The sequence below is a fragment of the Tenrec ecaudatus genome, chromosome 6, assembly GCF_050624435.1.
Source record: "Tenrec ecaudatus isolate mTenEca1 chromosome 6, mTenEca1.hap1, whole genome shotgun sequence".
NCBI classification, from domain to species: Eukaryota; Metazoa; Chordata; class Mammalia; order Afrosoricida; family Tenrecidae; genus Tenrec; species Tenrec ecaudatus.
The window spans coordinates 49,619,491-49,644,911 of NC_134535.1; the positions used below are offsets into that span (position 1 = coordinate 49,619,491).

Sequence of the window (25,421 nt, forward strand, 5' to 3'; positions counted from 1 at the left end):
ACTTTTCTGATGGTAGTATTTACGCTTACATTCACTCTCTCAAACTATATTTTAAGAAACAAAATATATGATACATATGTATAATTATCCCCATTTGAATACACTTAAAATCCTCCAGTTATAATTCTTTTGGATACTTGATTCTTTATTTAAGGAAAAAAAACTCATGATAAACAATGTATTTTATTTACCTTATTATAATTGTACTTACTCATTTTTATAAACAATAAAGTAGTAACTAATTAGAATAATTCATCTTCTACACCAGGTCAAATTAAGTACAACTTATACTGAAATAAGCATTTAACAATTACAGATGTCTTATGTATCTGAAACAGCATTGTTTTGTACAGTAAACTTTTTGGACAACCACTAAAAATAAACAAAAATAACCTAACAAAACAAGAAAGTAAGCTACAGACTACATAACGAGTTTCCAGATTGCAGTGGTTACAGTACAGCTTCATTGGTATTTTGATTGAGTCAGTTAAAATTGAGTATGTGATGAACAACATAAATTAAGAATTACTTTAATCTACTTTTCAATCTCTTTGAAAGTGGTGATGGTAAATAAATACTTGCTGAACTAACTTTTCATTTAAAAATCAGCGTTACTTGGTGTAATAAAAAAAATTTAAGAATCCAGCATTTGCTTGAAATACTGAACCAGATTATCATGAATACAATGCAATGCTGAATGTAATTTAAAGTAATATATAAAGTGTCATACCAGTTTAATAGAAAATGTAAGTTTTTTAGCTTAAGCATTGGTACTCATATGATTAACCATGGAGGCTAACAGGAAATAATGGTTTTTTTTTATGGATTTGAGTTTGATGTTTGCTATGAATTTCTGTATTCCTCCTAAATGAATGGTCCAAAGTCTGTTCACTTCTCAATCTATTGCCATATAAATATAGGTGTCTATGCCAATACTTTTATTTTTATGAATTAATGTATAATTAACATATTTATATAAGTGCACACCTATATTTATAACTCTATCCATAGCTTTGCTTCCTAGTTCTTTGCTCTGTTTCCTTTTACATTCTTCCTGCTCCACAATCACCCTTGCCCTTCTTCTGCCTCTTAGTAATTGCTCTCAGCTAGATTGCTGTTGCTCCAACACTCCCCTCCTCCCTATCTCTGTGTCCTCCTCGTTTTTGCTTTTAATTCCCTAGTGTTCCCCTGTCTGATTTTTGCTCACCGCTCCTCCCCCTTCCCAAGTCCCTCGGAACCATTAGTCCATTGCTTTCTCCTCGGGCTTGCTTCCCATGTCTATCTTATATAGGTAGGCAAAACAACAATAACCGAGACAAAATTTACATTTTTACAAAACAACCTATGACCTTCAAAGTACTCCATTACACCAAATACATTGGTCAAATCTGCAATTCCATTCTTGGAAATATTTTTCAAACTAATCTGTTTGAATGGCTGACAGCACCTAACTAGTTTTTTTCGTCACCTCTTCTAAGTCATCAAATCTCTGTCCTTTCATGTCCCTCTACATTCATGGAAACAAAAAGAAGTCGCACAGATGAGGTCAGGTGTGTAAGGTGCATGGAACAAGACAGGCATGCTGGAGTTTTTGTTTGTTTGCCAAAAACTGGTACACTGAGATAGCTGTGTGAACAGGTGCATTATCATGGTAGCAAAATCAGTCTCCTGTCTGCCATAAAACAGGCCTTTTTTGGCACACACTGTTACACTATCTTTTCAAAGTCTCTAAATAGAAAGCATGATTAACAGTCTGATCTGGTGTAATAAAGTCCATATGTACTGAGTCAACATTTTCATCCATTTTGGAGGTTGATGGATGTCCAGGATGCAGTTTGTCATCAATAGACATTTCACCTTTTTGGAAACAAGTAAACTACTCGTACACTTGAGTTTTTCCCTTAGCGCTGTCTTTGTAAGCTGTGTTCAGCATCAGCCATTTATGTGGCTTTTTTCTCCAACAGGAAACAGAAGTTCACAGCTGCTTCTGTTCTGTTAAATTGGCCATCATAAAAAATGAGGTTTGATTGAAACTGTTTTTACCAAAAAAAAAATTGATGTGACCAGAGAGAACCTTCCCAGGCTATAGGCTCTGGGTGGACTAACGTGTACTATGAAAGCTCTGTTCTGACCAGTGCAATCCCGTTTGGGGGGGGGGGGAACCCCTCATGTTTCAAATACTTAGCAAGATATCAAGGTCTCATTTTTCTTTTCTCCTTGTTTAACTATACCCCAGTTAAGCTTTCTTCAGATCATTAATATGGTAAACTCTTCTTACTTCCAGTTCCCATTATAATTTTTAACTTTGCTTGAAAAGATACATTTACTCCTTATCCTCACCAATCTTTCTTGCTAACTCATCACTTCCTCACAGAAGCCTTCACTTATTCCATGCCTTTTCCCCCCCAAATCTTTATTGTCTTCTTGACAACCATGTTGTCTTTGTTTTTGTTGGTCTTTTATCTTTGTTTGTAGGGTGGAATTACGGGTGTATTTGTTTGTCTACCAGTGTTAGCCTATTTAATTACCACAGTGATTGACTCATCATGAATACTTAGTGAACAGTTGTGGATAAATTAAAAATTCTGTAGCCTCTCTTTGAATATTAATCCAATTTTTGGCTTAGTTCCCATATTTCTCATTTCTTTTTTACCCCTCTTTATGTCTACATCTTCTTTTCTGTAGGTAGTTAAATAAATAATAACTGTTATTACTGAAAAATGTTTGGCTTAAGGACAGCTGTGTAATTCTGCACCTTTTGGGGAAAGGAGCAATGATCACTCAGAGGAGTGAGGAGTAAGTTGTTCCAGCAAACTCACTTTTTTGCCTCTTCACAGAATCGGATACTTTTGTTCACACAAACATCACCTGTATGCAAATAGTGACCTTATTTATAATTTACATGAACCATAAACAGCCCAAATGCCCTTTAGCTGTCTTGTCAACAACCAGATTTATAAAGATACTTCTGAAGATATTTTAAAATCCTTCACAGAAACCTAAATCTGTATCGGGAAGAATATGTTCCATGATTATTATAGATTGTAATTAATTATGAGAAGTTTTGTTGTTCATGGTTTAGGTTCATTTCAAGTAATGAAAAAGATTTATTTATGGAAATGAATGCCTATTCACATGGGGTCACTGAGTTGGAATAGATTTTCGGCAACATAATGATTGTGTGGTAGGCACTGTTCTTGGCACTAGGCTACATCAGTATACAAAGGTGACAGAAATCTTTGTGGAGTTTATATGGTACTTACATTCCACTCCTGTATGTTTATGTACAAGAATGTGTCTAATTCTGCTACCATTGTAGCACACACAGTATAATAAATTGCTTCAGTAGTGTTGAATCTTTTATCAGAGAGCTTGGATAAAATGGGAGATTATTTGTGGCCTATCACAGGTCTACTTTTTAAATTTTTTGTGATTGTGTTTTTTCTGGCCTATCAAGAACAGGAAGGGCAAGGAATGAAATTAAACAATTCTCCTAAACTGTTATTTATTGTTCTAGCATGTGCAAAGCACTCGGCTAACATATGATTGATAGCTTAAAGAGTGTTTAGTTTAATAGAGACAGGTAAGTACACACATAACTAATACCACGAAGATTAAGGGTAAAGTACAAGGGAGTCCTCAAAAAGATCTTGTAAAATATGTATTATGAAATACCTTTACATGGATTTCTTCTTTTTTTTGGCAGAGGAAGGGCAAAATAAACTCATGCTTGTTATAACTTTCTGAACAGATCTAGTTTGAAGTACTAAAAGGGTAAGACATTTGTTTGACAGAACCTTTATCAGAACAAACTATCAGAATGAACAATATTTACGGTGAAATTATTATGCTTTATGAAAAGCTTATGGGGGCAATGCTCCAAAGAAATGAGATAACTCATTTTAAGAAGGGATAAGACAACACTGAAGTTGAAGCCCATGGAGGCAGACTAGCCAGCTATGTCAGCGGTGAGGGAACAATCTTCTTTGTGATTATAAAGGACCAATGATAACATCAGAAACAATGCCTTATACCATACACATCCCTATTGGTTCAGCTCAGATAATTCTAACTGATAAAATTGCGCAAAATCTCTCGTTATGGTGCCAGAATCATTGTGCACAAATTTTTTGCAGACAAGAGCAGAGCTTTCCATGGAAATTTTAAAACAAGTAGGTTCAGGATCTTGACTCATTTCTTGGGAGAATTGTTGCAGGACATGAAACATGGCTTTACCAGTCTGGTCCTGAAGACAAAGCAAAAAGTAGTGGCCCAAAGAGGTAGAAGTGGTGCAGTCAACACTAAATTGGACAGGTCAAGAGCAAATGTTGTTAACGGTTTTTTGGGATACTCAAGGTGTTTTGCTTAAGAGCCGAAGGACAATAACATCTGATTATAATGAGTGTGTTGTGAGAAAGCAAGCCAAAGCTTCAGAGAAACTTCCAGGACCAGTGGAGAGGTCTTGGGGGCGGGGGGCCTGAATCCCAACTACTAAGTGGATACCTGCCCCTCCCCCCAGAAGAATTTATTTCAAAGGACGGCATTGAATCTGCAGCTCAGGGAGAGGGACATATCTGATCAGAGCACACAGGAGCAGATGAAGGGGGCGGAGGAGAGAGTGGAACACAACCTGGCCCACCAGGCCATGAGGATGATGTTCCCAATTAGAGCAGCCAGTTGACAGAGAGGACCACATGGCCAGCCGCACTAGGAGACACGACGCCCCTCACTGACCCATAGCCCTACAGAGGACAACACTAGACACAGTGTGGTTATTGCACCCTATCTGATCCCGCTACACCGAGACAAAACACTAAAGGGGTGCAACAGAACAGCAAGAGAATAGAGGAGCGAGGTCCCCAGTGAATGCTGAAGGTAGACTTTGGGGCCAGGGCATGATGCCCCAACAGACTGGACTGGAAAACACTCCTGAAGGCCAACAAACAATTCTTGAACTAACTACAAGCTTTTCTTTATTGTGTTTTGTTTTTTGTCATTGGTTTGGTGTTGTTTTGCTGTATATTTTTGCTTTTTTGTGCGTGTTATTATATCCGCAGGTCTTTCTAAAGAAGATAGGCGGGATGAACAATCTGGAGGAGAAAACAACGGGACCGGCAGTTCGGGGGGTTGGGGGGTGGGACATGGGAGAGGATGAGGTGGGGAGAAAGGAAGTGGTGTTAACAAATCCAGGGACAAGTGAACAAGTGATCCAAATCAGTGGTGAAGAGAGGGTATGGGAGGCCTGGTAGAGCATGGTCAAGGGTAATATAACTAAGAGAAATTGCTGAAACTCTAGTGGGGACTGAGCATGATAGTGGGACAAGAGGAAAGTCAAGGAAATAGAGGAAAGAGCTAGGTGGCAGAAGGCATTTATAAAGGTCTAGATAAAGACATGTACATATGCAAATATCTTTATACATGAGGATGGGGAAATAGATTTATGTGCATATATTTATAGGGTTAATATTAAGGTAGCAGAAGTACATTGGGCCTCCACTCAAGTGCTCCCTTAATGAAAGAAACTTCTATTAAATTGGCATTCTATGATGCTCACCTTCCTGATACATGCACTGAAGACAGCAAATGTCGTGAAAAAGCTGATGGTGCCCTGCTATCAGAAGAGATAGCATCTGGGGTCTTAAAGGCTTTAAGGTAAAAACAAGTGGCCATCTAGCTCAGAAGCAACGCAGTCCACATGGAAGAAACACACCAGCCTGTGCGATCACGAGGTGGAAGGAATCAGGTATCAGGCATCATAACACAAAAATCTTACCATAGTGAATGAAGGGGGGAGTGCGGAGTGGAGACCCAAAGCCCATTTGTAGGCCACTGGACGCCCCCTTACAGAAGGGTCTCGGGGAGGAGACAAGCCAGTCAGGTGCAATGTAGCAACGATGGAAACTACAACTTTCCTCTAGTTCCTAAATGCCCCCCCCCCCCCAATATCATGATCCCAATTTTGCCTTGCAAGTCTGGCTAGACCAGAGGAGGTACACTGGTACAGATAGGAACTGGAAACACAGGGAATTCAGGGCAGATGATCCCTTCAGGACCAGTGGTGTGAGTGGCGATACTAGAAGGTTAGAGGGAAGGTGGATTGGAAAGGATCTGCAAGTGACCTCCTCCCTAGGGGACAGACAACAGAAAAGTGAGTGAGAGGAGACGTCAGACAGGGCAAGATATGACAAAATAATAATTTATAAATTATCAAGGGTTCATGGGGGAGGAGGGAGGGAGTGGAAAAATGAGGACCTGATGCCAGGGGCTTAAGTGGAGAGCAAATGCTTTGAGAATGATGAGGGCAATGAATATACAAATGTGCTCTACACAATTGATGTATTTATGGACCGATAAGAGTTGTATGAGCCCCTAATTAAAAAAATAAAGAAGAAACAAAAAAAAAAAAAAAACTCCCAGAAAGCGTCACCAAGGATCCTTCTGTTTTTTGAAGTTTTGATTCTTAATAGTAAAAATCTGAAGCCAGCTTTGGCGTTCATCAATAGGAGAATGAACAAATAAACTGTGATATAACTTTTTGAAGGAGTGTCTTCTCAGTAATAAAAGGAACATGTATTAGTCAATATGACTTTTAATAAACTTTTTGGTGAAAGAAGCTTTTCACAAAATAAGAACGTATGTAGCATAAAATTTTAGAACTATTAGTGGTTGTTCTGGGAGTGTAGGGTTTGACTAGCAAGGAACTTGAGAGAACTTCCTGTCGTGATGGTATACTGTAGTCTTGATAGGGTTGCACAGACACAGTCATTGGTCAAAAGTCAGTGAATCTGTGATCAAGATCACTATTTCATTGTATGTTAACTAAGAGAAAATTAAACAAATACTAAGTTTTATGCATTTATATAAATGCTGACATGTTTATTAAGTAAATGCAGTTTTACTTTTGGTATATTTCAAAGTGTCTAGATTAATGGATGGATAAAGGAATGACTGCAGATATGTGATCAAGTAGTAACCTGGTAGTGGTAAACCTAAATGATGTATTCATTGTAACATTCTTTCAACTTTGTGTTTTAACATTTGTGTAGTAGAATGTAATTAAAGAGGAAATAACTATATTTGGAAGATCATATCAGGGAACATTTTAATATAATTTTTTATATGTAGAGAGACAGAAAGGATCTTTTTGATTGAGGAGTGAGGATGTTGGAGAAGTTATTGGCTGACATGTAGGGGAGAGCATTGTAGCATTAGAGAGAAAAACCTGGATAAAAATTGGAGTAGTGAGTAGTCAGTTTGACTGAAGCATAGGGTAAGATAATTGGAATATGAAAACTAAAAGCTAGAAGAGATTATATAAGAAATCATTAGGAATTTAGTTTAGTCGCTGTAGGTCATTCTTCCTCCAAATGAAGGAGAAGGAAGAAGTGTGAAGATTCAAAACTTTTCATGTTGGGAGGGACGTAAGGGACCTGAAAGAATTAGTATTAATTTAATTTTCTTGTTAATATATGGGTAGCCATCAACCCAATTCTACTCATAGCAACCTAGGGTAAGATTATAGTTACTGGGAACTTTTCAGTGGGGTTTTTGAATTAGTAGGATTTAATATGTCCTATATACTTTTGACGCATAGTCAGGAGAGACCAGTCCCTGGAGAAGGACATCAGACTTTGTAAAGCAGAAGGGCAGTGAAGAAGAGGAAGGCCCTTGTGATGGATTGACACCATGAGACTATTATAACGGACTGAGGCATATGGTACAGGACTAGGCTGAGTTTCATTCTGTTGTGCTTAAGGTCATTATGGGTCAGAACTGACTCAATGGCACCAAACAACAGGATTTAATATCAATGGGTTTTTAAAGAGACTGGGAGAAATTTCAGTTGGCAAATAGAATCTAGTGATGGGAATTCAGGCAAATTAATATATTAGTATAGATTACAAATGGTGAGGTAAATTTCTAGCAGGTTTCTTGGTAGCCCTGGTTTTGCTTTTGCAAATCCTCATTGGAGCACAGAACAAAACTGGGTAGTATTACGTCAGTCTTAAGAATCAGCAAAACATTTTAAGAAATTCTGGAGGTCAAATGAATAGTTGAAATAGATTGGGACAACTGAGTTAGTGGAAGGAATGGAAATGGGTCAAGAATTAGGAATTCACAATGAGGGCAAAAATAGTGAGAGATTATAGTGTAAAAATGAAAGGTGGAAGATAGTATATGATTTATTCTCTTATAGTTTAGAGTTCTGAAATCTTAGGAGTGTCAACTTGAAATGGTGATCTCAGAAGTTCTTTGTCTGCCTTGGCTATCTAGAGCTGTTGTAGCACAAATGTGTTCTCTGTCAGGTCAGGGGCTAGAGATCCAAATTCAGGGTGTCAGCTCTAAGAGGCTTTTTCTCCCTCAGCTCTGGAGGAATGTCCTTCTCTCCTTTCAGCATCAGTGGGGCTGGCATACCATGTGTCTTGGCATTAGTCTTGTCCTGGTGTGGAGGTTTTCAGTGCAGGAACCCTGGGTCCAAAGGACAAGATCCATTCCTGGCTCTTCTTTTGTGTTGGTAGTGATATCCCTCCTCCTCTGCTCACTTCTCTCTTTTCTTACCTCTTGTAACATAAAGGGTGATGCCAGCCACATTCCAGGAGTAACTCCCCATAAATCAGACCAGGTCTGTGACCTGAGTTAAGGGTGCTGCATCCCACCCTAATCACCTGATGATGTCAGATCCTATCGTAAGGGATGATTATATAACTGCCAAGCCATTGAAAATCATGGCCCAGTGAAGCTGGCACATATTTAGATATTGAGTGTGGTGTAGGGGAGAGGGGTGGGCAGAAGATGATTCTTTCCATGGCATATTCTTTATATATTCCTTTTTATTTCCATATCAACCGATAATTTTAGTTCTTATATTTTCATTGTTAAGAAAACTTAAAATATATTTGGACATGATTAGATATAGATAAATAGAAGGGCTCAATGAGTACCTTAGTACCTTGCTACCAAATACTGTCTTAATTTCAGTTGCATACATTTGTGTTTATATTGGAGTTAATGCCAAATAAAACAGTTTTAGCTATTACCAGCAACTGAGTAAAGCCAAATGTGGATTTAATGAGGAAGGTATGCTTGCAGTCTGTGAGGGCCCATTCCCAGCCAGATGACATCAGAGACCCCTTTAGACACTAAAGAGAAAAGCGGTGAGAGTTTTTAATCTAGCTCCGCATTTGGTCGTCGAGGGAATCTGGTCTGAAAAGAATTTGTGCCCTGGCAGTCTCAGAAATAGATCTGTTTTAACAAACCACTATTTGTTACATTTAAATGCATGTTGTTAACTTTAATTTATTTTACCTTTTATTCCATAAATTTATTTTAGTTATATATGCACTATATCATATATAAAGGCCTATGTTTATGCTCTTTAAGTAACAGCATGATTTAAAATTTTCAGTCAATACTAGGGCAGTCTGTAGGATGGGTTTTTTTTCTCTCCTTTTAGAGAGAGCCCTTATTTATGCTTAAAAAAGACTGTACTACAGAATAAAATTAAGATTCTTTATTTAGCTTGGTTTATAAAACTAACCATAATCTTACCCCTTTCATCTTTCCTTAATTTTCCTCAGTCATCATCATCTCTTCTTGCACTTTATGATATTTAGCAATACCCAGTGCCTCTCAGATATGTGCACTTTACCACTTTTTTTTTAAAGGAAAAAAAAAATCTTTACCCATTACTCTGAAAAGACACAGATTGGATTTCTACAACATTTACTCCTACGTGCACTATTGTCTTTTTTGAGTACTACCATATATGACATTTGCCATATTTAAGATCTTTTAACCTGTCTGACTTCCTAATAAAAATTAAATTAAAACACTTTTCTGTTGAGTTGATTCCAACTCATAAGAGACTCTACAGTGTAGAGTAAAACTGCTCTATAGGATTTCTAAGGCTGTAAATCTTCTTGGAAGCAGACTAGCACATCTTCCTCCTGGCAATGGGTTCTGACTTCCAAACCTTCAAGTTAGCCAGCCCAGGACACTTTAGACTCATAAATTTCACAGGAATCTGGATCAAGTATAATTCATTTTTGACAACTCTTTTCAATATTACTGAACTGCTATATGATATATGAACTATATGCCAATAAAACTTTTTAAAGTATTATTCATTTTTGTTTGCACAACAAAGAAGCACCTAATATATGATAGAGTTCAGTAATTGTTGAAAAGATCTGCATAGTGTAGAAATGTTGGTGAAGGATCTTAATATCAGGAAACATTATTCTTTTGGAAAGATGCTTTCTAGAAGGGGAAGTTGTCTATTGTGATAAGTTAGGGATTTGGGATTTCTGTTCTGCTATTATTTATGTGATAGGTTGTCTTAATGATTTGCAATAGCTGATCTGATCAATTGCTGTCAGACATGAGTATCCTGTTGAGCTTTACGCATTACTGGATCTTGTGAAATCAACTTATGCTTTCTCCTTTATTTTTCTTGAATGCTTAAAATACCAACCAATGTGCTAGTTCATTATTTTTATTCTAAAGGCTTGAGTGAGCAAAATTGTTAGTGAAACTTGAATAATATAATAGTCAACTGCTATTTTGGGGTCTTTGTTCATTTTCTCTGAAACACCATTATATAAGAGGGTACCCCCCAAAAATGGGGGGGGGGAAGCTCTGCTGGGAGGAGCTTTCGTAGTATACCTTCCCCTTCATCTCCTCCCTCCCCCTAGCTAAGTGAGCATCAAACAACTCAGAGTTAGTGCACACCTTGGTGCCACCTGGGAAGGTTCTCTCTAGTCACAGTGAATTTTTTCATAAAAGCACTCTTGTTCAAACCTTGTTTTTTTGTGATGCTGATTTAAGAGAACAGCATGTGGTGGTAAAATTTTGCTTCCTGCTGGGGGGAAAAGGCCGTAGAAAATGTTGTGATGTTAAACACAGCTTACAAGGGGAGTGCTATGGGAAAAAATGCAAGTACATGAGTGATTTTCTCATTGCAAAAAAGGTGAAATGTTGATTGATGACAGACCTTGTTCTGGATGTCCGTCAACCTCCTGAACGGATGAAAATGTCAAAATTTGTGCATTTGTGCTCTAAGACCGATGATGATGGACCATTGAAGAGATGGGGAAGTTATCTGGACTATCTTGGAGCTCAGTTCAGCAAATTTTAATGGAAGATTAGGGAATGAGAAGGTTCGCTGTGAAATTTGTGCCTCGGTTTCTGACTGACCAGGAAAAGCAGCATCGAGTGGACACATATGCCATGCTTTAAAAGGACAGCTCCAAAGCGACCCAGACTTTTTTCCCAAGGTCATTACTGGTGAGGAGACACGGTGCTATTCTTACGACCCCAAAAACAAACATCAGCCCAGCCAGTGGAAGACACCATTGTCACCTTGCCCCCATCAAGCTCCTCAAGTGAAATCAAAGATCAATTTTTTTTGTTTTTATGTGAGGAGGATAGTGCATTTGGAGTTCATTCCACCAGGTCATACTGTTAATCAACTTTCTGTTGTGAGGTTCTGAAAAGATAGCATAATGTGCAGCAAAGAAGGCCTGGTTTGTGGCACACGGGGGACTAGTTTTGCCACCAGAATGCAGCTGCGCATGCAGCCGTCTCTGTGCCAGTTTTTGGCAAAAAACCAGCATGCCTCTTGCTTCACGCACCCGTCTCACCTGACCTCACTCTGTGTGACTTCTTTTTGTTTCCAAGAATGAAGAGGGACATGAAAGGACAGCAATTTGGTGACAGAAGAAGTGAGGGGGAAAAACAAGTGGGTGCTGTCAGTCATCCAAACAGATGAGTTTGAAAAATGTTTCCAAGAATGGAATCACAGATTTGACAAATGTATTAAGTGTAATGGAGAGAACTTTGAAGATGATAGCCTGCTCAGCCATAAATAAATAAATAAATAAATAAATAAATAAATAAATAGCTTTGGAAAAAATCCGGGTTTTTTTTGTGTGTGCACCTTGTATTTTTCAAGAAATCTGACATGGTTTTCACTAGTTGCTTCATGTAGTTGCTTTTTTAATCACGATGACAAAATATTGCTCATAGCATTTGTTAGTTCGCCTTTATCCCAGCAGTTGTCAGTCTTTATAATACTTGGTTTACTACACATTAATGACACATAATGCCTTTTTTTAATTTAGCAGTAAAAGTTCTCTATTGGAAGCTTAACTGTCTGACCTAAAAAATAACTGGGGAACATGTCTTACTTATAATGGAAAGAGAAGCTGCACACCTAAGCACAAATACTTTTACTTTTTTTTTTTCAGAAGTTCCTCGAATAGTTTATTTGCACTTTTACTTTAGGCTCTGTTTTTCAAATGTTTGGCAGATTAAGAGCTACTCTTTAGAAAGAAGATAGGGGGCTGCTAGATAATTGTAAGAGGTGACAGCTGCAAGCAAGAGGGAAGACTGGCAGTCTAGTAAAGCATATTTAGGTATCATTTTAGTTGTACAAACTATTGGCTGCATGGGTGATGTTGAACAGCTGGGCTTATGGTTGATGCTATAATGACTTAAAAGGAAGTCACTGTTACTTGTTTATGGAGTGGGTTAAAATAAGACAAAAAGATAACAGACTAGGAAAATTTACATCAAAGGTAGTTTATTTTGTTTTTAAAGATAATTTTCATGTTGTATATTCTTTGTATTTTAAGCTTTGTGAATTTTGATCATGTTTTGCAGGAATATTTTTTGAATGGTTGCAGAAATATATGTGAAGCTACCATTAAAAAAGTACAAAGTCCTCGTAGGGTAGTTTAGTACCTGTGTCATGTGTTTTAAGGTTATTAGATTTGCCTTTTGACGAGGCTTTTCCATCCATGGGAATCCCAAAGCCTTATATGGTCAAGACTTAGCTTTTAGACTTTCAGTGAAATGCAAGGCACAATTCCAAGAAGGGGAAAAAAAACTGGCTTTCACTTAGTCTTCAGTGTTCTCTTCTTGGCTGCCTTTTATTACCACAATAACTAAATTACTGAGAACCTTCTGTGCACTGGAAGTCTGTCCTCCTGGAGGAAGGAATTCCTTTTGTGGCAGTAGTTTTATGCTAGAATGCTAATGTTATTTTAACCAAACCTTACATGCTATTGGTTATGTAATTTGATTTTTTAAAGGAAATTCAGACATGAAACCTTAAAGGAAATTCTGATTTTATCTCATTAGAAGGAGAAGGGAGGGGTATCATATCTGTCTGTGGTATACTCTAGAAGCATGGCTGTCATTAGGGAAGGTAAAGGTAAAATTATTTGCCTGTAGTCCTTGAGACCCTTGCTTCCTGAGTAGAGGATATAGGTGGGAAAGCTGAGTAGCAGTTATAACTAAAGAAGGACTACCTATGAGTTTTATTTCTATTCTTGTACAGCAAACTCTTTGCTTGAATATGATTTTCTAAATAATAATGTCACTTATACATTTAACTCCAAGATAGTTTAATACTTTGTAGGTATTAAAATTCTTAGTGTCAGCTTCATGCTTTTCATATGTGGGTGGAGGGGGGTATTATTCCTTTAACATAAGAAAATTGCTAAAGGTTTTAACTTACCCATCTTCCTATATATAATCTGCAAGCATGACAAGGGAAATATTAATTTCCAAGACCAGGGCTCTATCTACAGGTGACACAGCCTCAGCAACCTATTTTTTTTTAATCAAATAAAGAACCTAAATCATACTTGGAGTTTCTTCCATTCAAGACTGAATTATTCTCTACTGAATTTTAAATATTACATTATAAAGACATTTGCAACTGAGATGAGGAGGCCCTTTCCTTTAAGCCTGACAGTATAATACAGGTAGTGGGAAAAGCAAAAAGAATGCCAAGATCGTAAATATGAATAGGTATCTTACAGTGTCTTAAACCAGAAGTCCTGGTGGTGTAGTGGCTACATGTTGGGCTGCAAACTGTAAGATTCAAAGGGACAATTCTGTATCCTATAGGGTCACTATGAGTTGGAATTGACTTGATGGCAATAGATATTTGTTTTGTTGTTTTTTAAGCATGTTAGGACAGGTTATGTTCAGTATGTCAAAAAAATGAAGGGAGATTAATCTCTAGACTGTGAGAAAACATAGATAAGATTGTCGAATGAAGACTTAATTTGAGGAATTGGTAGAGTGCAGCAGTGCCTCAGCCATATTCAGAGTAACCCTTTCCCTTTCTCCAGAGAAATAATTAAGTCTGGTGTTAAGAGAGAATTGAAAATTTATAATTTTATTGGCAACTGCAGTTGGCAACTCTTTCGATCTATTTTTTTTTTGTATGTGACTAGAATAAAAGTATGTTTTTGTAGGGTTTTAATGCTGGATTTAGTTTTATCTGAGAATATTTTGTCAGAATTTTTTAGCCTATGTCTTTCATACAGAATTACTTACCTGTATGTTTCACAGTCTTTTAGATGGGTTGGAATACCATTCTGAATGATGAAAATCTAATTTGCAGTGAATTTAGTCAGCCATATTAACCATTGGTTGTCAAGCTTAAACAGACAATAAAAAGGCCTTTAAAGAATTTCTTGGCTCTTTGTAATTAATGGTTCCTAAAATCTACATATAAAATTTCCCACCAAAAAGGTACAAAATAATATGAAAATATAAGTTCATTATTTTTAATAGTTTAATTGACATATAATTACATACTATATAAAATTCAGTGGTTTAAACATATTATCGAGTTTTGCAATCATCACCACGATTTTAGAACATTATCTCCATTCAGTTCTCATTTCTTCCATCCTCCCCTGCCATAACCTTAAGGAACTGTTAATACAATTCCTGTCTCGATAGATTTATCTATCCTGAATTTCAAATAAAAACATATCCTCCACCACCACCTCTCAAAAAACACATAAGAATACATCAATCCAAAGAAAGCAGAAGATAATAAAATTAAGAATAAATTAAAATTGGGTCAAAGAAGGAAAACATGATAAGTTGTTAACTACCCACATCTGCCACAAATCACTATGCTATGCACTCTGATAGGAAGGCTGTGGCCGTCCTTGGTCAATGGTCAGAGGGGATTCACCCAAGGCTTTATCTACCTGAGGACTCTGCAAATGCATCTTGGAGTTTCATTGTCATTCGTAGCCTTAAACCATGTGCTCAGAATTTAGGCTTTAAGACCGTTTCCTCCTCTGGTCTTGGAGGATCACACCGGCTAGTGTATTTCTTCCATGTGGATTTAGCTGACACCTCACTATTAGTTCTTTTTTTAAAAAAATCATTTTACTGGGGGCTCATACAACTCTTATCACAATCCATACATCCTCCATTGTGTCATGCGCATTTGTACTTTTTTTTTTTCACTTTTCCAGGACTTTATTTTTTTTTTTTACATTTTATTAGGGGCTCATACGACTCTTATCACAATCCATACATATACATACATCAATTGTATAAAGCACATCCGTACATTCTTTTCCCTAATCATTTTCAAAGCATTTGCTCTCTACTTAAGCCCTTTGCATCAGGTCCTCTTTTTTTTTCCCCCTCCCTCCCCGCTCCCCCTTCCCTCATGAGCTCTTAATAATTTATAGTTTGTTATTTTGTCATATCTTGCCCTATCCGGAGTCTCTCCCCCCCCCCCCTTCTCTGCCGTCCATCTCCCAGGGAGGAGGTCACATGTGGATCCTTGTAATTAGTTCCCTCTTTCCAACCCACTCACCCTCTTCTCTCCTAGCATCGCTCCTCACACCCCTGGTCCTGAAGGTATCGTCCACCCTGGATTCCCTGTGCCTCCAGCTCCCATATGCACCAGTGTACAACCTCTGCCCTATCTAGTCCTGCAAGGTAGAATTCAGATCATGGTAGCTGAGGGGAGGAATCATCCAGGATCTGGGGGAAAGCTGTGTTTTTCATCCGTACTACCTCGCACCCTGACTGACCCATCTCCTCTCCTAAACCCCTTTATGAGGGGATCTCCAGTGGCCGACAAATGGGCCTCGGGTCTCCACTCTGCACTTCCCCCTTCATTCACTATGGTATATATATACACACACACACATATATATATATTTTCTTTTTTTTTTTTTGCATGATGCCTTATACCTGGTCCCTTGGGCACCTCGTGATCGCACAGGCTGGTGTGCTTTTGTACATTTTATCATCATCATTTTCAAAACATTTTCCTTCTACTTGAGCCCTTGGTATCAGCTTCTCAGTATTCTTTATTGATCAGCAGATTCTTAAGTTGGAAATCAGTGCAGTGATACACTCATTTATCATATTACAGCTCCATTGTATTCATGGGACAGTGTTTCTAAGCACGCATACCTGAACTTAAACATAAAAATAGTGTGCTTGGTGATTAAAGAGCAGATGTTAGAAAAGAAACTTGACAGCATCGATAGTAAGAAATGTTTAATCCGTGCTTTACTGTCTGTAAATGTAAAAGTACTATCATCAACTTAGAAGAGTTGGGGAAACAATAAATGAGTGAATTATACAAAAGAAGATTTCATATATTTCCCTCAATGTCACAGAATGTATTAAAGGTAACTGTTCTCTTACCGTGCTATTTCCTTTCCATCCTCTTGAAAATTAAATCAAAGACAAACCAAACCTGCTTCCATTGTGTTCTTTCTGACATCCATTGAGTGACTTTTTAGGACAGGGTCTGACTGCCCCATAATGTTTCCAAAGTTGTAATCTTTATTGAAATAGACTCTCACATCTTTCTCCCCCATGCTTAGCCACTGCACCCCGGGTTCCTTTCAAACGTAGACATTGAAGTAATAACATTTACTATTTCTGAGGGCAGGTGGGAACCCTACCCTGGTAAGCGCTGTGCTGCTGAAAGGAGGGCAGCGCTGTGAACCAAACAGTACCCTAAGAAAATGTAGCAGTCTGCTCCCCTACAGATCTGCAGTCTTGGAAACCCTACGGAGCACTTCTCTGTCTGTTAGTCGGGATTGATTTGACAGCCATAGGCTGGAGTTTTTAATAAAGATAGCCATGGTTTGATTCCTTTTTTGTATACTGTTTTTACTAATGGACCGTGAGTACTATTTTGGCACATTTTCAGATTTTATGTCAGTACTGGTAGCGCTGTAACAGTTGTAAATTGTTTTAACATGTTAAAGAAATGTCACTCTGAGAGGGAGGGGTTAAATGAGATTTTCTACACCCGTTAAGAGTCTTAGAAACCAACAGGGGCAGTTCTACCCTGTCCCTAGGGTCACCATGGGACAGAATTGACTCAATGGCAGTAAGAGGTGATTAGAGCTTTGAATTTGTAGAGATAGGTATAAGTTTAGATAAATCTTGGCTTAAAGGATTAGTTGTTTTTACTTAAGAAGAGCGAGAATACAGAAGAAAGAAACGGGTTAGGGAAAAAAATAGATGGCATTTGGATATACCTGGGTATTAACTGAAGCAATGAAAACTGATATAAATGCCCTCTACATTTCCATTCACCATGAAACTCTGCTCTAGGGGGCTTTGAAAAGTTTGTGGGGGAATTGCATTATCTGTTTATTCTATTTATCCATGAACGTTTTGAAGCCTCCTTGTACTTATTACCCTGTTCCATAGGGTCGCTATGAGTAAGCATTGACTCAATAGCAGTGAGTTTGATTTTTTTTTTATTTACTATTATTGCTGCATATTAAAGTACTCTGAAACTTAAAACAGAGGTATATATTATCTCTTCTTACGGGTCAGAAATTGGGTGTGGTTTTCTACCGCCATGAGGCTTTTTTTAAGCTGTCTGCTGAGGCTTTGGTCTTATGGGGAGTCTGTGCAAAGGGCTGCCTCTTGACATCGCAGTTGCTTCTACCAGGTTTTGAGTTGCAACCCCAGAGAATGTCAGAGAGCATCCACCTAGAGAGTGGAGAGAGTGCCCATGGTGGAGCTGCAGTCATTTTATCATTTCATCTCTAGAGTGACATGCCATAATGTCCATCTCACCTTTGCTAGAAGCACGTCACTCTGTTCAACCCACTCTCAAAGGGAGGAGCTTATTGCAAGGGTGGGAATATAATGAGGTAGTAGGCCTCCTAGTATTTTAGAAGCTACTTTGACAAGCAGAAAACTGAAATTTTTTGTGGCATTTTATATTCCAAAATTTCTATTAGTAAATATTTGACCAGTTGAGGCCTACTTACTATCTCACTATTTCCCGTCTTCACTGTTTTGAAGATACTTGAAAAATCAATGACATCTTTGTGTTTTCCCCTCTGTTCGCCAGATGTCCAGTGCTCTTCTCATATTGTGTCTTGGAAGCAGTAACTCCTGCTTGCTCTATCACTGTATCAGTGATCTCAGAACAATAGACGAACCAACCTAATGTTTGGTTAAAACAATCCAAAGAGTTTTTTTTAAATGTTCATGGCCCCTATTAACCAGCACAGTTCCTTGTCTTCTGGTGTGTGGAAGCAGGGCAGACAACACTGGCCGCAGCCGTGTCTGTCAAAGGGCTGGCCATGCGAACCCCAGCACCACACTCGTCTGAAGGGCACTCGTGCAGAGGCGGCTGAGTTTGCCGTTGTCATCCCCCTTACAGTATTTTAAGACGGCCAGCTTAACCTTCTTTCTCTTATGCTTGTCCTTCCTGAGAGTGGTGTAAGACTTCTTCCTTTTCTTAGCACCATCACCGAGTCTCGGTACAAGATGAAGAGTGGACTCCTTCTGAATGTTGTAGTCAGACAAGGTATGTCTGTCTTCTAGCTGCTTGCCAGCAGAGATTAGCCACTGCTGATCAGGACGAATTCCCTCCGTGCCCTGGACCTTGGCCTTCACATTCTCCATCGCATCCGAGGATTCAACCTCAAGAGGGATTGTCTTCCCATAACGGTCTTCACGAAGATCTGCATCCTGGCGATAGTGCCACCACAGATGGTGGATCTTTGGCAACAATCCAAAGATTTTTACACCCTAAGATTCTTCGTCATAAATTCATAGCTTCATTCTTGATTTTTGTCAAAGCATACCTGAATATAGCATAATTACCAGTTTTTCTTCTCTTAGATATATGAGGGGACTCCATTATCTTTTAATTCTACTCTCCCTCTTGTATTTTTTCTCTTATTTAATAAAACTGTAGGAATGTAATTCTGAGGCCTTAGATTGCTTCTCCCCTGCATTATTTTTTCATGTCATGCATAACAAATATTTTGCTGTTTCCTTCCCAAAATTTTCTCCTTTTCCTAAGTTTTAGATTTTATGTACTTAACATTACCTTGAGGATTTTAAGATATATATAACAAAATAATCAATACAGTCTAGAATTCTGAATGAGAAGAATTTGAGATTAGAGAGATTATATTGTTTTGTAATTTATGTATATGCTTATTTTTGATAGACTCAGTTTCTCACAGGCAGGGTTTGGCTCTTTTCAACTGTGCCATATGCTAAAAACTGTTAAACAGTGAATGTTGATCATCCACAATCATTCAACTAAGGAAAACCATACCACAGTCATTCTATGCTTATAGTTTTGATATTTTGTTAAAAAGCATTCTTACACATGCAATTTTAATCTGAATGCATGTTGTTTTGCTTTAATTTGCCAAAAGGACAGATACTGAAAACTGAAGTAATTGTTAATTTTTAGAATATTTTCTTTAAAACTAGATACTTTTATTTCCTTAATGATTCCTGTAAGGTTAAGATAATAGGCTATGGGGATATTATAATAGGAATTTTAATACCACATGTCAATTTTAGACAGATTCAGCTGATGATTAACTAGGAAAAAAGAAACTAATACTCGGGGGGGTTTTTTGCTATAATTTCTTTACATTTTTTAACACTTAATATGGTCACCTTGTTAGAATTGATATCTACATTCTCTTGATTCATTTATTGTCTTTTGATCATGTGTTGATTTCTAAATTTATTTAGTTCTGTTTTGTAATTGACCAAGTTTTATTGTCAAACAAGGTTTTTTATTATTATATGATTGCAACATCAAAGCACCAAAATATAAGGTATTTTCTGTTTGTTTTTTCTGGTCCTTGTTTGAAAATTGCTGACTAAGACAGTATTAAGTTGTATCACAGAATTGTATGTGACTGGATATATTGGATTGTGTAAGATAGAGCAAAAAACTATTACAGTGGGGGGTAAAGCATGGGGGGATGGTGGGAGGGGATAAAGAGGAGCTGATATCAAGTTGTTACAAAGAACAAAGAAAATGTTTTGAAACTGATTATGATAGCAATTGTACAATACTGCTTGATGTGATTGAGCTATGGAATGTTATGGTATCTGTACCATAAATGACTATAAAATCATGATTAATAAAAATACAAAGAAAGCAAGTATTAAAAAGGATGTAAGACAAGCCTTCAGGAAAATAGAGGGATGTAGTTTTTCTGAAAGGTGATTTTTCTACTGAGGTAAAGAGTTGTAGTCTGGGAAACCCACCAGGCAGTTCTCCCCATCTTCAGGGTTACTGTGAGTCAGAATCTTCTAAATGACAATGAGTTTGATTTGGGCATTTCCAGAGTTCTTCATGTTTTGGTTGTCATTGGAGTGAGAAAAATGACCAGGTAGGAGGAACTCAGAGCCTGTTTTTTATTTTGCCATTCTGTATGATTAGGCTGTTGAGAGAGGCAGGAAAGGAAGGGCACTGAGTTGGTTTCTACATCTTGCTGTACCATTCATTTTTTCTCGCTATCCTGGTAGGGCAAGGTAGACGTGCCCCTGTGGGTTTCTAAGACCATAACTCTTTACAGGAGGAGAAAGTCCAGTCTGTTTATTATGCTATATGAACAAATGTATGTTTAAAATATATTAAGTATTTGGGAATTTGGGCCATATTAACCCAAAAAGAGCTTCTTTTAAATTTTTTGAAAACTTTGTATTGATTTGATTGAAGGTTTACAGAGTAAATCACCAGTATTACATGTAATTCATACACATTTTGCTTCATCTCATTCATTATAATTCCCCTCAATGTAACATCAGTTACCCCATCTCCTCCCTGGGTTAGCTTTCCTTTTTAAGTGGAGGATATACTAGCATAAGAATTTGTTGTATGGATAATACTATATTTTATTTGATCGGTTCTTAATAAATGGTTAGAGGCAAACTGCTGGTTTAAAATCCAGATTTTACCAACTGGTTATTATATAGGAATAATAATAGTATGTATGGAATTATTGAGGGTTGAGTGAGCTATTTTCTGTGAAATACAGGCTCAAACAAGTTCTTTGTAAAGGCTACTGTTTCTTTTTTGTTGTTGTTGTTGTTGTTTGACTTGAAATCAGGCTTCATCTTGCCATTTAAAATCTTTCTTGTTTTTCCCCTTTTCCGTAGAACTAGTCTTGTTCTTTCTCTCTCCTTAACCAAATCTCCAGGCTGCTGCTGCTCATTTTCCTGAATGAAAGCAGGCATAAACATTTCTTATGCTTAACCTCAAATTACCTTTAGCCAATTTAAAGAACTGATAAACTTCCATGAAATTAAGTGCCCTAGTATGAAAAGAAGCAGACAACTGCCATCCCAGTGTTATGGAATAAGAGGTCTTGGACTTTAGTTAGTATCTCTTGCGTTAAAGGGTACCCAGTGAATAGTGTCCAAGGACTACCTGTATTTATACTATTTTAATGTTCTCCTTGCTTTCTTATGACACATATTAATCTGGTAGGCATGATTCTGCCTTTGTAAAATGAGTGTTATTGAAAGTTTTGTCCTGTCACCAACCCCCATCATTCTTGTAAATAGTGTCCAGTTACTTAAGACTTGATAATCTGTGCAAATCAACAATTCATTTATTGCAGTCTGAGGCTAGCCTATACTTTTTCCTTTTCTCAACAGGGTTTTAAATTCTATACCATTGACAAAATTAATGGCATCATCAGTAGAATTACGTTGTGCCCCAGGAGCAGGATTTTAAAGTTCTGTACCATAAAATGAAAATGAAGCTATTTCTAAGGTGAACCAGAAACTTACAGAAATCATAGGTATGTGAATAGATTTGGGGCTCACACTTAATTCTAGCCTCAATCTAGGAACAGTTAGTTCTTATGACATATGGCCCTACTCGATACTTGCTCTCATGAAGAGATCACTGAAGATAGCAGTGCTATAACAAAGTGTGGTGAATAAAGCAGACAGCTATCAGAAAGAAAATTGTCTGGAGACTTTATAAAGACTTGAAATAAAAGAAGCAGCCAGCTAAGTTTGGGGTCAACTAAGACCACATGGAAGAAGCGCACTAGCTTGTGTGAGCCAAGGATTGTAGATAATAAAATTCGGATGCAAGGAAGGAATGGTATTGGAGCTTAACTTGTGAATACCTAGTTTGCAGAAGACTATAGATGACCATGTAGCCCACAATTTTCAGGGTCCATACCTGGATTAAGCCTCCCATGAATTCCCTTATCAGAGTCTTACTAACAGAGAACATTATAGAAGTCAATTGTGGCAGCTGTAGTTAGGTTAAAATGTAATAATTTGATCTGCCCTTTGACTATGATATAGTCTCAGTTTTTAATATTTTCTGCATTATAATAATTATTATTATTGAAGTTTTTCTGCTTTGTCCAGTCATTGTATGATTTTCTGTATCTCAAATCCAGGATAAATAAATCCATAGAGACAGTTAACTGGATTAATAATTGCCTTAGGCAAGGGAGGTTTGGGGGGAAATGGGGAGCTAACAACAACGAGTAAGAGAAGAAAATGTACTGAAATTTATTGTGGAAATGATTGCACAACTCAATATGATTGAACAAATAAATTTGATGATATATGAATTAATCTGCCAATAAAAATTTTTTAATGTTTTTCTTAACTTATCTCTACAAGCTAACTTTTTCTTCGGTAATACTATGGCACTTTAAAATTTTGAATTGTATGTTTTCATTTTTCTGCTTATTATATTCCTAAATAGATTTAGGCACTTGTTAAATTATGACAGTGTACTTGCATAAAGATTTGAAGCATTGGAAACTGTGCCTTATAGGGTACATTTGATTGTAGTCCAAAGGCCAAAGCATAGTGGTTACACATTGGTCAGCAGTTCAGAACCAAAAACATTCCATGGGAGAAAAATGGAATTTTGTATACATTTTTCTCTCCACTCTTCATAAAGAACTATAATCTATATGGGATAAAGAACCAGAACACATGAGGTAGTAGTAATACACAGAACTTTGTATAGTATTATGTACACACACACAAATAGGCCATAACTAACTTTATGCAAAATTAATATTTTGATTCACTACCCATCTATTCACAATGTACTTATGTACTTGTACATTTACTATGTACTTACATGTCAGCAAACAAGAACATATACCCTAAGTAGATGACTCATGTGTTAATGTTTAATATGTAATCAATCTAAAAATTTGTAAGAAAATTCTTGATGTTTAGTTTTTAAAAATAAATTCCCAAGGATTGTAAATTCTAGAAGTGCTTTTCCTTTAGTCTTAGTTTGTACTGCTATACTAGAAATACCACAGGTGGATAACTTTTGCAAACATAGTTTTCTTACAGGGTAGGAAGCTAGAAGTCCAGATTCAGGACACCAGCTCTAGAGCAAGTCTTAAACCTCGGTGGTCAATGGGAGAGTGTCCTTGCCTCTTTTCAACTTCTGTGGACTTGGCAGTTTTTGGAGCTCTCAAGTGTGTTGCCCTAGATCCATCTGTAAGGTTCTCAGTACCAGGGACTGTGTTATGCTGGGTTGTCAAGAGAACAAAACCAGTGACACACTTTCATTTGTCCGATAGGTATAAACTACTTCCATGCTTCAGGTGTCTGTTACAGCAGTGTTCCACTCTTCTAGTACCAAATTATGTATTTGCAATCGAGTGCTGCTTAGAACAGAAACACCACAACTGGATTGCTTTAACCAAGCAACTTCACTCTGTCACAGTTAGAAAATTAGAAGTCTAAATGCAAGATACCACCCCTTGGGGAAGTCTTTCCCTCCAAATTTGCTCTGGGGGAAAGTGTGTGTTTTTTCTTTCAGTATCTGTAAGCCCGCGGTTTCTTGGGGGTCTTCATGTGTCTTGTTATCAATCTTCCCCTTCCTGCAGGAGGTTCTCAGCAACAGGGGCTCTTGGTCCAAAGGATGTATCCCAGCATTTTATCACTAGAGTGTATGCCCATTTTGAGTACAAGATTTATTTTATTTTTATTTGTTTATAATTCACATATTATGAATTCTATAGTGATAATTCAATTTAAAGTTCAGTCACATTAGGAATGGTCATACAATCATCACCACAATCAGTTTCAAAACATTTTCTTCTTCCGCTTACTCATTGCCCCTCATTCTCCCCAACCTCCCCTGCACGCTGCTCGGTAATTATTAATCCAGCTACTGATTCTGTAGGTTTACTCAGTCTAGATTTCATATACTGAGGAAACATACAGAACACAAGAAACAAAAAAGCCTGTAACAATGACAAAACAGGTAAAAACTTCCATTGAAAGAGAGCATAAAATATTAAAATCTGGAACAAATTCAGAATAAGTCAAAAGAAAGATCAAATGACAAGGTGTTACATTTTAACCTAACTACATGTTCCATAATCGGCTTTACAGTGTTCTCTAATAGCAAGGTTATTTACATCTCTGGATTATGGTCAAAGATTTAACCCTACAAATGGATTTTGGGCTTCTACTGTCCTCCATAGCCTTCTGCAAATTGGGTGTTCAGAATTGTAACTCTGGTACCATTGCCTTCTCCAGACTTAGATTTTATTATTAAAATCCTTAGATCACACAGACTGGGCTGGTACTTCCATGTGGACTTAGTTTATGCCTCACTTAGATGACTACTTGCTTTGTAACAAACCTTCTTTTAAGACCCCATGCAATATTCTCTCTGACAGACGCCATCTGACTTCTTCACCACACTTTGCTCTAGCACCCATGTCTTCAGTGACCTCGTCTTGAGGGTATTGAGTAGGGCTGTAGCATAGGAAGGAATTGTTCTTAAATTGGGGCTAGGATTAAGTGACTGGACACTGTTTTACACAAATAGTGAGGGCTGGGGTTACGACAAGACTTCAAATAGTGTTCATTCACAAAGGCAGAACCGTGCCTGCTAGATTAATACTGGTCATAAAAAAGCAGGGCGAACATGAAAATAGTAAATAGGTGGTAGCAGAGTGCAGATTTTATTTTTATGCCTAGATCTTACTTTCTTATGTGATAAGTATGTGGAAGGATAAAAAACCTTAAGTAAGTTTAAATGCAATGAGCTAGTTAACTCATTCTCTCACTAAATATCATGAATGTTGGATAGCGAAAACAGAAGGAAAAAATAATGAAGGCTGATGAGATTTTGTCTCCCAGATTCTTGGTATGTTATTTCAGAGGGATAAATCCCTGGAGAAAGACCACAATGTTTATCATGATAGGCAAAGTAGAGGGTCAATAAAAAAATGGAAAAAACAAAAAAAGAGGAATTCCATCAAGATATATTGACACAGTGGCTGCAACAATGGGGTCACATCAGTGTGAAGTTGACTCACAGG

At 37.4% G+C, this 25,421-nt stretch overlaps 1 protein-coding gene and 1 pseudogene across 3 annotated transcripts in view; one reads left to right on the forward strand and one right to left on the reverse strand.

The window, feature by feature from the left end:
- PPP1R12A (protein phosphatase 1 regulatory subunit 12A) overlaps window positions 1-25,421 on the forward strand; it is a 159,886-nt gene that overhangs the window by 35,927 nt on the left and 98,538 nt on the right. The gene's annotated exons all lie outside the window — the stretch shown is intronic.
- On the reverse strand, window positions 18,297-18,791 carry LOC142450548 (ubiquitin-ribosomal protein eS31 fusion protein-like; annotated as a pseudogene).